The sequence below is a fragment of the Cyprinus carpio genome, chromosome A19 (genome assembly GCF_018340385.1).
Source record: "Cyprinus carpio isolate SPL01 chromosome A19, ASM1834038v1, whole genome shotgun sequence".
Classification (NCBI taxonomy): domain Eukaryota; kingdom Metazoa; phylum Chordata; class Actinopteri; order Cypriniformes; family Cyprinidae; genus Cyprinus; species Cyprinus carpio.
This window is the reverse complement of record NC_056590.1, coordinates 13,635,736-13,651,042: the sequence shown is the minus strand read 5'-3', so window position 1 is coordinate 13,651,042 and position 15,307 is coordinate 13,635,736. Positions and strand designations below refer to the sequence as shown.

General features: G+C 37.8%; 1 pseudogene; it reads right to left on the bottom strand.

Moving 5' to 3' along the window:
- The window catches only part of LOC109112343, a 51,636-nt pseudogene that overhangs the window by 35,720 nt on the left and 609 nt on the right, over positions 1–15,307 (bottom strand).

Here is a 15,307-nt window from a genome sequence, read left to right as displayed (position 1 = left end):
AATAAATAGTAGAAATCAACCCTAAATCATAATCTAACACTAAAAGAAATGTTTTAATTTATAAAACATTATATAATTATTTTTTCTTCAAACGAAAATGTCACCAAATTTCCCCTGTGTATAGCTAAAGAAACCCACATTCACACCTTTTTAAATACAGAAGAGTACAGACAAAACGAAATAACATCAGAAGTTAACATGCAGGCATCAGGACTGAAATGGACTGACCGCTCTGATACTAACAAAGATGTTGTGCATGTGACTTACATGAAGAATAATCATATTCGCATTTACATTTATAGATTGTTGTATCCAGATTGACTTACAAATGAGAATAATACAAGCAGAAGCGATCAATCAAGTGATTAATCAATGGATTAAATTGTCATTGTAAGGGGCTGTATTGATGTCTGAACCATAAAACTTTATTAAAGGGATAGTTCACTCATAAATGAAAATTTTGTCATCATTTACTCACCCTCGTGTCATTCCTAACTTGTATGGTACAGTGCTTTTTTTTTTTCTTCTTTTCATTTTTAACCTTCCCAGTCCCAGTCCTCAATCACTTTCATTATATTTAATAGAAAATAATCTTCAAAAACACATCTTTTGTGTTCCACAGATTGAAGTAAGATCTATTGGTCTAGACAACATAACTGAGTAAATAACAGCAACATTTTTGGATGAACTACTCCTTTAAATAAATAAAGCACTGAAGTGGCTATATGGTGCTGCAAGTGTGCGGGTAGTAAAGAACTGTGGGAAACAGCGTTTGGAAGTGTGTCCCTGTAGCTGCAGATTTGTGAAAGCAGGCTCAGGAGGGTGACTCAGCGCAGGAAGTGATCTTCTGCCCCTGCATGCTGTGTGGCCAAGAGCGAAGACTTCAAACAAAGACAGGCTTCATGTGGGGGGTCTCTTTTTATTTTTCCTCCCTCTCTCTTTCTCCGGTACTGTGCTAATCTGCTGATAATAAGGAACTGTGCTCGGCCAGTGGGCTGGGAGTGAGCCTAACAACCCGTGATGTCATCAGCATTGCAAGGAATGCTTCTTGTTGGCCGGTTTTACATTCCAGACACACTTCAGCTCATAGTCATGTGAACAGGCACACTTTGAGAATCCATGTTATTTTAATGTGCAATTAAAAACAGCGGTTAGGTTAGTTTACTGGGCAACAGCACAACATTAAATACCTCTACAAAAACATAACAACGGGTTTAAATTGGGGCTGTGACATCACAGCTCACGCTAAACGAAGCCTCGTAAAAATTCTTACCCTTGTGAAGTTCCCCTCAAAACTGTGAATGTCCAGTTCAGGCTTCTGTGCGTAAACGTATGCATTGATAGAGAAGAGATCCTGCAGATAGAAAGCAGAAAAGGTCATGAAAAAACATTACCTAGAATAAATCAGCACCAGAAATGTCACCCAATGAACAAAGTTCTAGGCTCGGCCCAAACCCAACCTCTTGTTCGTGCAAGTATTATGGCAGGACTTAAAGTGACTAGCAATCAGAGTGATTTTCATGAAAATAAGCCCGCTCTGACATCCTGCCACAAGTCTGAATTTTAAACAGAACAGATAATGCAGACAAAACAACTTAATTAAAACTAAACGAAACTTTGACGGGCTGCTTACAAGTTATAATGACTTTTGCATTCGATGACGTGTCTGCAAGTATGAAAAACAGGGATGTTTAGCAATCTGACCATCAAGCCCACCAGACACCCGATCTGACCACTCCCGCTGCTTTACTGCAGCAATCATTCGGCAGCTTGCTGAAATTTTAATTCTGTGATCACATTAAGTGGTTTCGGAAAGACAAATACAAATGTGAACCCTTGCTCGAGGTAAGTGTCATCTCTACGCCGATGACACCGGGAGACAGGCCGTTTGGTGGATTCCAGTTGTCTCTCGGGGTAAAGTTACCGGCCCATGTGAAACAAACCCTCCGGCCAGTAAATCAGATACACAGTGATATCAAACATGAGCCTTTGTATCATCAGCCTGAGAGAGTCTGAGTGTGGGATACATCACTCACTGTCTACAGGGGTAAAGTTACAGACCCATCCGAGAGCAGAACAGAAGGAGCTGAAATGTGATTTGGAATGCAGCAACATTTGCTCCAGAAGTAGATGGGTGATGATGTCTTTGACAGCTCAAATCATCTTACTTTTCTATTATTTGTATATATTTGTTTATACTATATACTTTATTTTGAGTTATAAAACTTTTGTATTGGATAAAAACCTAATCAAGTCAAATTTATTCCACACACACACAAAAAAAAAGAAGAAAAAAAAAAAGATGTGTTGGTCACCTTTGATATTTTTGAAATTTTCCATAACTTACAGACTACTTTGGTATAAATACATTTATATGTGCCAAGCATTAATGGACCATTAATAAGACTTGAAATGTAAAAGACTAGGACTAGATCATAACATCGTATTTCATACAAGAAGTCAAGTGTGCTGCAATTGCCAAATGTTTGTACAATTTATTATTAACAGGCATTAAGATCACAGCAATATCGAAAATGTACTGTTTTTGTACAAGACCAGGTTCATACCCCTAAGGCAGGAAGTCTTTGAGTGCAAGCAACAGCGATTCGCAGCTTCCAGTCTGTCTCTCCATCCAGCTGATCTGTTCTAATAAAACACGAACCTGGAAAACAAATACATTATCTTAAATCTGACAGGAAAAAAAAAAAAAAAAGTAAAATTTAACCTGACAACTTTCAATAATCCATTCTGGTGTATTATCTTTATTTACAGACAGAAAAGTGAGAGGGATGGAGACGTATGCGTGAAGAATGCATTTGTTACGGGCCAAAACCTTGACCCCTATACACTAAAGAACTCTGAATGTTTAACATATTGTTCATATTGATCTTGGACAAGACTGATAAAACAGTAGGCAGTAGACAGGAAAGGTCATTGTCTTTAAGCTCTCAGAGAAAAAGCTTCAGTGTTCATCATGTTCTATATACTGAGATTACCAAAAGTATCAAACCTTGCTGAAGCACAACCTGTCAAAATATGTCCACACACACACACACACACACACACACACACACACACACACACACACACACACACACACACACACACACACACACACACACACACACACACACACACACACACACACACACACACACACACACACACACACACACACACACACACACACACACACACACACATGAATAATATGAAAATAAAGATAATACACACACACACACATAATTTTTTAAGATTTTTTTTTGTGTGTGTGTAAATTGTAAGAGATAATGTTATAATGCAAAAAAAGAGGACCCAATAAATAAATAAATAAATAAATGATGTTGGGTGAAAAATGAACATGTTCTTCATGATCCAGTATTCCACATACAACACATCAGGGCATCTGCTCACCAAGAAATGGTTAATGTATGAATTAAATAATAATCACTATTTACTATTATTTTAATTGTCCATTTTAAAAATAATTAATAAATACGGAAAAACTGGAAATATTTATAGATACAAAAGATCTAGCATGCAAACATGAGAAATGGAATTAAGCTAAAATTTACAGCATAAAAGACTGAAAAGTGTTTTATAATATTCTTTGCAAATTGTTACAAATATTAAAATGTAAGTAACTTTTAAGAGCTATAGAGTCTACCACAGCTAAAAATAATGTATCATAATGTGACTGTAAGTCATTTTATATGGCTCAGTGCTGGGTAAACACTGGTAATCATACACACACTCTCTCACTTTCACACAGAGAACATTCTTACTCAGTATGCAAGAATTAAAAGTGCCACTTTAAACTAGTAAGTGAAGCACATGCGGTGTTCACAAGAAATTAAAAAAACCAAGAGGCTCTTAAAGCACACCTTTCAAGAATTTCGAGCTAATCAAAAGATATAACAATAGATAAATTGTTCAAAATTAAGACAAAGCATGTGAACACTCTGTGGTTATAAAACGTTAGTGGGATGTGCATAGTTAATCTGATGAACTAATTGTAGTAAGACACTTGTGTGAACTTGGGTGGAATTGACTACATAAATTTACAAAAAAAATACACTGTTATCTAAATTTTTTATAAATAAGAAAATTAAGCACTAAAACTTCTATTCATAGAATGAGCTCTACAAACAGCTCACAGGCTCCATATGGGCTACAAGGTACCCGCAGGCACACTGTTGGAAACCACTGACTAATGACACGAGTAGTTATCGTCTGAAAGCTTCGCTTGTATGTGAACAGTCAAACTCACCAGACTTCTCTTAGGTTCTCAGAAAAATCATATCAGCAGGAATTCTCTGATTCTATAAAACAAAATATTACACATCGGTCAGAGGCAGATGGGCCTTCCGTACTATCTCCATATTAAAAATGAGTGAGTTGCCCACCTAGGCAGCCTAGAATCTTCAGAGATATTAATATATTAGTTATGCTGAACTTAGCAATAATGTGGACATATACGTATGTTATTGACTCCGGTTCTGTAACGTTAGTCCTATTTTAGCGTTGTGTTGAATAATTGAACAAGGTCATTTCCCTAGCAAGCAATTAAAGCGAACCACAGACAGCAAGGGGAGAGACAGACACAATGTCCCAATGAAAGAATGACAGGATTTCATCTGACGGATCACGTAGCAGCAAGTTTATGCTGATACCTTGAACAACAAAAGAGACGAAGGGATAAAAAAAAAAAAAGGACAACAAACCTTTTCCACAATGATTAAATCTCCAACCTGTATGTCTGAGCTCTTTACTCGGACCTTCCCTGAAAAACAAGATGGACAAATAATTGTAATTATAAATGAATTATTTAGCCCTAGGTGATAAATGAGACCAGTGTCCAAATTTATATTTAATAAAGACACTTTTTAAAATGATAAATATTAGGATTGTCAAAGTTAACATATCAAGTAGGATTATCTGTTTAATTTCACAACTTTCATTCTGTTGTGTGATTTTTCTAAAAATTGCTCAGCACATTTAGAGCTGACTGGGATTGAACAGAGTCGCTGATATTTCACACACATGCAGAAAAAGCCCCAAGCAGAGTACCCGTTTCCAACTAGAAGGAGAAAGACATTCTTTATGGATAATTTATTCATAAGTTAAACCCAGACAGGGCGTTTAACAGAAGTCATTTGCATTCTTTGTATGGTGAAATTGAATTATCATCAAAGATCAACAAGTGACATGTCACCCAAGAGTAAAACACTGTCATTCACAGAAATGTGGAGGCTTTGGCCTTTACACATGTAATAAAATGTTACTAAAATTATTACATTGCATAAAGTTACTAAATTGCATATTTTCTCTGCTATTTGATGTAGGAATATAGTGTATTTTTTGAAAAAGTGAGACGAGTGACATCAATACAAGTAAGTCAAACCGTATAATTTCATGTCATTTAGATCTCTTACATTAAAAAGGAACTAAATGCTAATAAAATGCAAGATTAATAGTTATTAAATATTGAAAAAACTTATGATATAATGCATATTTTGTATAATTTTAAAACAGTTGCAAAACTAAAGGTAAACGATTTTAGCTGTCTAAAATGTTTGATGAGAAAATTTTATTACATCAAGTCCCTACCTAGAATGTAAACAGCACAAATCAGTCAAAAAAGGCAGATAAACTCATTATAATTTCTTTTCACTATTTCATCATCTTCATAGGTTCAAAATGAAATAACTCTTGTGGAGTCAATGGAGTTTAAAACATGATGCTCTGGTCATATGACATAACATGTATAACCTCATCAGGATGTGTTACACTGTGGTCACCTCTCACTGTGAGTTTACTGTACAGCTGAGAATTCATCTCTTTATCTCTCCTGCAGTGCCGAACTTCGTCAACTGCCTCTCTCACCATAGTGACAGCCAACACAAAGCCCTGGATGACAAGAAAAAAAAAAAGAACAACAAAAACAACTATTAAATTTAAATTTTTGTGTTCAGTTTCCATCTTTGTGCAGTTAGATGTACTCACCAGCGGGGCCCACTACGTGTACAAATATCCTATCTTTAGTGATGGAACAAACTGAGAACAAGCCACTACCAAAAAATACAAGTTGAGGAAGAACTTAAACTGCTGGTAAAGAACCTAAAAACAAAAGAAAGAGAAAGCACCAAAAATAAATCATCATCATGCAATATATTTGATTAAAGGGATACTCCATCCCAAAATGAAAATTTTGTCATTATTCACTTACCCCCATGATGTTCCAAACCCGTAAAAGCTTTGTTCCTCTTCGGAACACAATTTAAGATATTTTGGATGAAAACAGGGAGGCTTGAGACTGTCCCGTAGACACAGTGTCAAGGTCCAGGAAAGTATGAAAAGCATCGTCATAATCGTCCATCTGCCATCAGTGATTCAACCGTAACGTTATGAAGCAACGAGAATACTTTTTGTACACAAAGAAAACAAAAATAATGACTTTATTCAACAATTCCTCTCCTCTGTGTCTCTCCAAATCAGCGTAGTGCCATTGTGGCTATTCTGAGCCGTACGCAGGCGGCTTATGTTCTTGTGTATCAGCCGCGGCACAAGGATACGTTTTTTATGTGTGTTGACGATTTGGGTTGAAAGCAAACAGCGCATCGACGCAGCGCAGCTGATACAGAAGAGTGTACGCCAACTGCGTACTGCTCAGAATTGCTAAAATGGTGCTACGCTGATTTGGAGAGACAGAGAGGAGAGGAATTGTTGAATAAAGTCGTTATTTTTGTTTTCTTTGTGTACAAAAAGTATTCTTGTCACTTCATAAAGTTACGATTGAATCACTGATGGCAGATGGACTATTCTGACGATCCTTTTCATACTTTCCTGGACCTTGACACTGTTATTTATTTGACAGTCTATGGGACAGTCTCAAGCCTCCCTGTTTTCATCCAAAATATCTTAAATTGTGTTCCAAAGATGAACGAAGCTTTTACAAGTGATTAATGACAAAATTTACATTTTGGGATGGAGTAACCCTTTAAGATTTGACAAAATACCCAAGACAAATTAAATCGAAAAATTTAAGGTAATTGACGGTAATACCCGTAACATCCTAACACAGCTTTTGGAGGCACACCTGATTGGCTTATACATAATTCATCATACAAGCTGCAAATTCTTTGCCAAGGGCACATTACAGAAGGTGCGTTCCACTGAATAAGACATCGCTAGCAGTCATAATACAGTAGATCACTTACACACTCAGTGGAAAAAGATACGCTGGATTGCTGTTACACCCCTTTACTTCACAGCTAGTTACACATTAACCTGATTACTGAGCAAATCTGCTGTGCGTACAATGGGTAGAGATTTCGCTTTAAACAGCCTAGCAAGAGCTGCAAAATAAATGCAGGCACAAAGAAAATATGTAAAATAAAATGACAAAAATAAAAACTATTTTAATTATAAATCATATTGATAACATAAAATAAACAATAATACAACATTTCACAAATAATAAATAAAATATTCTCCTTGCTATTTTGGTAGAGAAGTCAATTTTAGCACTCTCAGAACCCCCCCCCCCCAAAAAAAAAAAAAAAAAACATGCAGAGATTGTTTATACTGCCTTACCCCTGGCACAAAAGTGACAATGTTGTATTTCTGATTCTTGATGGCATTTTTGGGGTACTTCTCTTCACATTTCTCGGGATGTCCCAGCCATACTGTCCGAGCTTTCAGCTCCTTCTTTCTGCCACATGTGTGAACCAGACATTCACAACAGCTGTGTGACAGAGACCACAGGAGGAAAAAGATCATGCAGTGATTAGACAAATTCACTTCAAGGAGGACACAGTGCTACAGGCGCAGTTCAGGCCTGGATTCCAGTAAATGGTCTTTATTTAAAAATATCTCTGACCGAATAATTAACAAATATCAAGGCTGGTCATTACCCCTAATTTAAGGGATGCACTGAAAACCGGTGATTTTGTTGAATTATCACCCTGTTAATCACTTAAAACGCTTTTGAAAACGAACACTGAGACCTTTTGTGGAATTCATAAGTAGTCACTCGTATCCAGTTGATTCCACTTGAAATACAACTGACGTTAATGCAACATTAATGTAAGTGATGTTACAGTGAGTGAAGACAGCCTAGCTAAGTCTAGTTTCACTTGAACTTTGAGCAGATACACAGAGTACTTCCACTAAGTAGTAAGACTGAAACGGGAGCGACAGAAAACAGTAAAAGAATACTGCAGATGCTCTCAAAAAGAGTGTTTGTGAAGGAAAATTTGTGAGGTGGATTAAGGTCTAATTTTCCTTCAGTAATATGAATTATTTGACGAATTATGAATTGTGCACAGTAAGACCAAGAAACTTATGAAAAGTGGGTTTGCTTTGATTTCATGTCAACTGAAAATACTACAGTTATGGGAGTTAATAATTTTGTAAATGGCAAACACTACAAAAATCATCTGAGGTCGCAGATTCCATGTAGATACCTACAGGGAAGGACAAACCTGTAGATGACATCCTCTATAACCCCCTGCCTAATAAACCCCTCCCTAATAAACTGAAAGCTCTGTTTAACTGTGAAGGTCAGAGAGAGCGCCAAACACTTTTTTGACCTTCATATTCATGTTATATTCTAGCGGTTGCCATCCCCACTGAACGGCGTGACGGTATTCTGCCGGTACTCTGCGCAATGTACACAGTCATGATGATTGGTTTGGCAGGCACTGAACTAAATTACATAAACCTTGAAAAAATAAAATAATATTTGTGTTGGCCCTTTCTGTCTCCTGTCTGTAAGTGCCAGCGCCCTGATTCATAAGAGAGATTATTTGCTCAAATGAATGTAGTTCAAATAATAGGGCCGTTTGAATTAGCAGAGTTATTCTGCTTGAATTATTTGCTCATTTCATAATCCTTTGCCTAAGCACACAGAAAATTACTGGAAAGCAGCAAACTGGTCAGCTGTGTGAAATCCCATTTGTTCATTAGGAGAAGAAAAAAAATCAATACCCAGCTTACAATTGAGATGCGCTGCTGATAATGTAGCACATAAATGGAGAAGAGTCAAGCACACACTTTCATAACAATAAATGAGTAAAATATCTTTTAATCAAACTTGCGTCACATGTCATTGATGCAACACAAAAGGCACTGAGATATTGTGGGAATGCAAGTCCAAAATAGACATTGAGTTTGTTGACATTGTTGGCTGGATATGCAAATTTTCGGTTGGCGTGTTTGACCTTCTGACTGATGATGTGCAGAGAGCACCTCAACCAAAAAACATGACCTGTGCTTGTGTGTGCATTTCATGCACAGTTACTGGTGCGTTAGAAAGGAGCTTAGCCAACCTGGCACAAGCACTACATACACACACGATAGGCTGCATGACAACGATGACATTTTATTAACAAAAGGTGAAGGCCAAGATGTTTTGAATGCTTTTACAGTGGGGAAAATATGTATTTGATCCCCTGCTGATCCCTAATTTTGCCCACTTACAAAGAAATGAAGCGTCTGTAATTTTTTATGGTAGGTTTATTTTAATGTATAGAGGCAGAATACCAATCAACCAAAACCCATTATGTAAAGATTAGAAATTGATTTGCATTTCAGGGAGTGAAATAAGTATTTGATCCCCAAGCAAAACATGACTTAGTACTTGGTGCAGAAACCCTTGTTGGCAATCACAGAGGTAAGACATTTCTTGTAGCTGGTCACCAGGTTTGCACACATCTCAGGAGGGATTCTGATCCACTCCTCTTTACATTTACACTTACATTTATTCATTTAGCAAACTCTTTTATCCAAAGCGACTTACAAATGAGAACCATAGAAGCAATCAGACCAATGAGAGAACAACAACAGTATACAAGTGCCATGACAAGTCTCAATTAGTCTAGCGCAATACACGTAGCTATGTTTTTTTTTTTTCTTTTTTTTAAAGAATAGAATAGGTAAGTGCTAGTATTAGTTGGTCAGGTGCTGGCGAAAAAGATGTGAATTTAGATGTTTTTTGTAAATGACTAAAGACTCAGCTGTTCGAATTGAGATTGGGAGGTCATTCCACCAGCTGGGCACAGTCCAGGAAAAGGTCAGTGAGAGTGATTTTGAACCTCTTTGGGATGGCACCACAAGGCGCCGTTCACTTGCAGAACGCAAGCTTCTGGAGGGCGCATACGTTTGAACTAGTGAGTTTAGGTATATTGGTGCAGCACCAGTGGTTGTCTTGTAGGCAAGCATCAGTACCTTGAATTTGATGCGAGCGGCTAATGGTAGCCAGTGTAACTTAATGAGGAGAGGAGTAACGTGAGCTTTTTTTGGCTCATTGAAGACCACTCTCGCTGCTGCATTTTGCATCAGTTGCAGAGGCTTGACAGAACATGCAGGAAGGCCCACCAAGAGAGCATTACAATAGTCCCGTCTCGAGAGAACAAGAGCTTGAGCAAGAAGTTTTGCAGCTTGCTCTGACTGGAAAGGTCTAATCTTCCTAATGTTGTATAAGGCAAATCTGCAGGATGGGCTGTTGTAGCAATATGGTCTGTGAAGCTTAACAGATAATCGATCACAACTCCTAGGTTTCTGGCTGTCCTGGAAGGAGTTATGGTTGATGAACCCAGCTGTATAGAGCACCTGTGATGAAACAATGGGTTTGCTGGAGCCACAAGCAGTTCTGTCTTAGTAAGGTTGAGCTGAAGGTGATGGTCTTTCATCCAGCTAGAAATGTCCCTCAGACAGGCTGCAATGCGAGCAGCTACCGTCGGATATTTTGGTTGGAATGAGAAGTAGAGTTGAGTGTCATCAGCATAGCAGTGATAAGAAAAGCCATGCTTCTGAATGACAGATCCTAATGACGTCATGTAGATGGAAAAGAGAAGTGGTCCAAGCACTGAGCCTTGAGGAACCCCAGTAGCAAGAAGTTGTGACTTAGAAACCTCACCCCTCCTAGACACCCTGAAGGACCTACCTGAGAGGTAGGACTTCCAGAGATGCCCATCTTTCTGAGGGTGGACAGGAGAATCTGGTGGTTAACTGCGTCAAATGCACCAGACAGATCCAGCAAGATGAGTACTGAGAATTTGGAAGCTGCTCTTGTCAGTCGCAGGGCTTCAGTAACCAAGAGCAGAGCAGTCTCGGTTGAGTGGCCGCTTTTGAAGCCAGATTGGTTTTTACAGATCCTCTCTAAATCCTTAAGGTTTCTTGCCTGTTGTTTGGCAACTCAAAGTTTCAGCTCCCTCCATAGATTTTCTATAGGATTGAGGTATGGAGACTGGCTAGACCACTCCATGACCTTTATGTGCTTCTTCTTGAGCCACTCTTTCGTTGCCTTGGTGGTATGTTTCAGGTCATTGTCATGCTAGAAGACCCATCCATGACCCATCTTCAGTGTTCCGGCTGAGGGAAGGAAGTTCTCGTCCAAGATTTTACAGTACATGGCCCCGTCCATTTGTCCCTCAATGCAGTGAAGTCGTCCTGTACCCTTAGCAGAAAAACAGCTGTAAAGCATAATGTTTCCACCTCTGTGCTTGACTGTAGGGATGGTGTTCTTGGGGTCATAGTCAGCATTTCTTTTTTGGTCTCATCTGACCACAGCACTTTCTCCCAAGCCTTCTCAGAATCATTTAGATGTTCTTTGGCAAACTTTAAACGGGCCAGTACATGTGCCTTCTTGAGCAAGTGGACCTTGTGGGCACTGCAGGATTTCAGTCTATTGCGAAGTAGTGTGTTACCAATGGTTTGCTTGGTGACTGTGGTCCCAACTGCCTTATGATCATTAACAAGCTCCTCCTATGTAGTTCTGGGCTGATCCCTAACCTTTCTCATGATCATCCTTACCCCACGAGGCAAAATCTTGCACGGAGCTCCAGACCGATGATGACCGTTTGATGTTTATTTTGTATTTCTTCCATTTCCGAATAATAGCACCAACAGTTGTCTCCTTCTCACCAAGCTTCTTGCTGATGGTCTTGTAGGCCATTCAAGTGTTGTGCAGGTGTCTTTTATAAACCTAACGAGCTGACATTAGGAGTAACTTCTTAAAGGGACAGGACTAATCCATGTTCCACATGGGCACATAACCAATCTGTGGGAGCCAGAATTCTTGCTGGTTGGTAGGGGATCAAATACTTATTTCACTCACTGAAATGCAAATCAATCTCTAACCTTTATATATTAGGGCTGCACGATTATGACAAAAATCATAATTGTCGATTATTCCCTTGAAATTGTTATTGCGATTATTAATTAGGATTACTTTGAATGATGTTCATACCATTGTTTGAAGCAACTGCATGCCATATTTTTTATATGAAAATAAACAAGCTGAAAACACTCTTGCTGAAAAAACTTGTATTGCTTTTCTATAGCATTAAGGCTCAAATGTCAACTATACATTGGATTGGTTTCTTCTTTAAATAAAAAAAAGTATCTATGAATTAAAAAAAACAACAACATTTTTTATCAAATTAACATTATTAATCGAATAATCAAATTAAGTTACAAGCAACCACATATATTAATATTTTAATATTCTAAAAGTCCCCAAATAAAGATAATTCAAAAACATTATTTTATTTTCATATCATTGAATAAAATCATAATCACTGACTTAAGATAACTAGAAAAGATAACTATAACCGTAACTATATTAGTGTCCACACTAAGGCATGGCATCATTATGTTTATTATAAGCATGCACTGCAGTTTTGTTGTCTGCTGCTTTAAAAGCTTGAGCTCTTTAAAGTCAGAATCTGAATGTCAATGTTTTATCATTTTTCAACTAGAAAAAAAAAAAACCTTCTGAATGTGATTTCAACTATATTGTTCCTATGTGTTGCTACGGTTATATCTGAGGAATGGACTTCCCTGTTCTCATAGAATTAGAATGCTTTTTAAAATGTTATAGGTATAGTTATTCCCCTTGATATGAACAGGCATTTACAGTCAAAACCAAACTATTTGCAATTGAGTCCATTCACAAAGAACAGGTTCTCATTATATTTTTAAATTGTTGGTTTGTGTAAGTATGCATCAGAGAGACGTCTTTGGCCCATGCATTATGTTTGGTATTTTTGTGACACACAGTCAAGTTAAAAAAGTGGTTCATGTTAGACTGACAAATACTAAGTCTAACTGACTTATTTAGGAGCACTCAGATATTTTAATGTTTAAATATTAACATGAGCTCTCATGTGGCCTGTTACCTGGTGCACAGGATCTTCCATCCACCACAGAGGAACCATTCCAGTCCTCTGCGTCTCTGACTCACTCTGGCTCTGGGCAGCGTCTGATAGTCACTTTCGTCATTTTCAAAAGCTTTCTCTGACATCATCAAAGGCATCTCATCAAGGTTCGAGGATTCGTCCTCAATCTGATACCTGAAACATTAAGACAAAAAAAGATGACGCCACCCCTCTAACATATTATGCATCATAATAATTATTATGAATTATGAAAGTTACATAGTCCTTTTCATTTATATAAATTAACAAAAAGCTAAATAATTTCTAAGCTACAAAAAGAGCATAGATTTTGTTTTGAATTAAGATGTCATGTCACAAATGTAATAAACAGACATTGTTTGTTTCCCAAAACAGCATTCCTACTTTCATTACATCGCAAATTTTAAAAAGACATTATGCAATAAAATAAGGACATTTTTAAAGGCGCCTACATGAATGAGTGGAACAAAAAATGCAGAAGTCGAGGGTTCTGTTCCTGTCTCACACTGTGTTCCTCATTTATCGAGACGAGTCTCAAACCCAGATCAGCAGAATGCTATTGTGACACTCAGAAACAGCCGACGTCCCGAGAGGATATCAACTTCCACCCACACAAAAGCCTGACCGTTTCTGCACCAGATCCATTTTAGCCTTAGCGTCAAAACCTGCACACTCCCTTTTCACTCTAAAGCTGTCCGTGGATAGATTTAATTCATGCAATTAGGCCTCGGTGACCACTGTAAACACTGACAGCCTTTTGCAGTTGAACACTGAAAACAGCATAAAAATACCTACTAGCCTCAAACCGTGCTGACTGAACAGGCCTCCTCAGGTAATGATATTGTGTCTGTTAAATTATTAAAGACGTGTAATACACTTACAATGGAGGACATTAACAACCTACAAACTATAGTCCTAGGGATTTTAAAAGCAACACTCCCTTTTCCTCTAAAAGAATGAATCAGGAAGAAACACATTTGAGAGTTCAGAGAGTGTGAATCATATTTGATCCTACGTTACACACCAAACGCCCACATCATGTAGTGAAGATTACTGCACTTACTGAACTGTATGATAAAAGAAATCAGATCACCATTAAACTTGCTCAAAAAATTGCAATCGCATTGCTTACTCATAGCTGGCTATGCATAATAATTTCTCATTGATTTCTTTTGAGTTTGGGGCGAAATTTGGTCCAGACATTTTCTTGACAAGTTTCGTGAGATTCACCATTATAAGAGACTTTGAACTAATGGGAAATGACAAATATTATCTCTACAAAGGCTAATCAGTTCCTGCCACAATAGGCAAGTTATTATTGAGGTATGTCAACAAAAACATATCACTCTACATGTGTCTGTGGATTTTAGCCTTTGATGTCTATTAGAAAATACTTTTTGGTTAAAGCGTCTTGACAGCAGTCAAGCAGAATGGGCGTATTAATAATAAAAATAAAGACAACTAAGTTAGCTGACCGTTGTAATCATAAAATGATACAGTCGAGCAGGGCCAATGCAAGACATTCGTAGCTCGCAGGCCCACCACTGATATTTGTATTCAATTGTATGATAAAAGAAATCCGATCACCATCAAATCTGCTTAACCACCCATATAAATCAAGAAGGACAACAGAATAAGCAAAGTATGAGCCAAACATAGCTGGTGGTCCAATTAATCAGTCCTAACTGTGGTCAGTTCTTCTGCTCTTCTCTCTCTTCCTCAATAAAACAAAAAACGATTCACAAAGTGATTATGTGCAATAGCATTACCCCAAACAATGAAATCGAATTAAGCAATCACTTTGGTTTTCGTCCATACTCTAAAGCAGCAATGCCACAAGTGGTCCTTAAGACTGTCAGCATTTGACAAACAGCTGGATGCCATAAATACAGATCCTGTCTGCTGTTAGGCTGCTTATTCGGTTCAGGAAAACCAGATGGACAATAGTTCCTAAATGAATATCTTTGACATCTTTGCCTCGCATAAACCGTGGGAAAGTTTGCGGCGATAACGTTACCTCGTCAAGCTCAGCATCAGGAGACCATGGCATGTGACGCGTATAATGTTACCTGAGGCGAATGAGATGCTGTACGAGATATGCTATA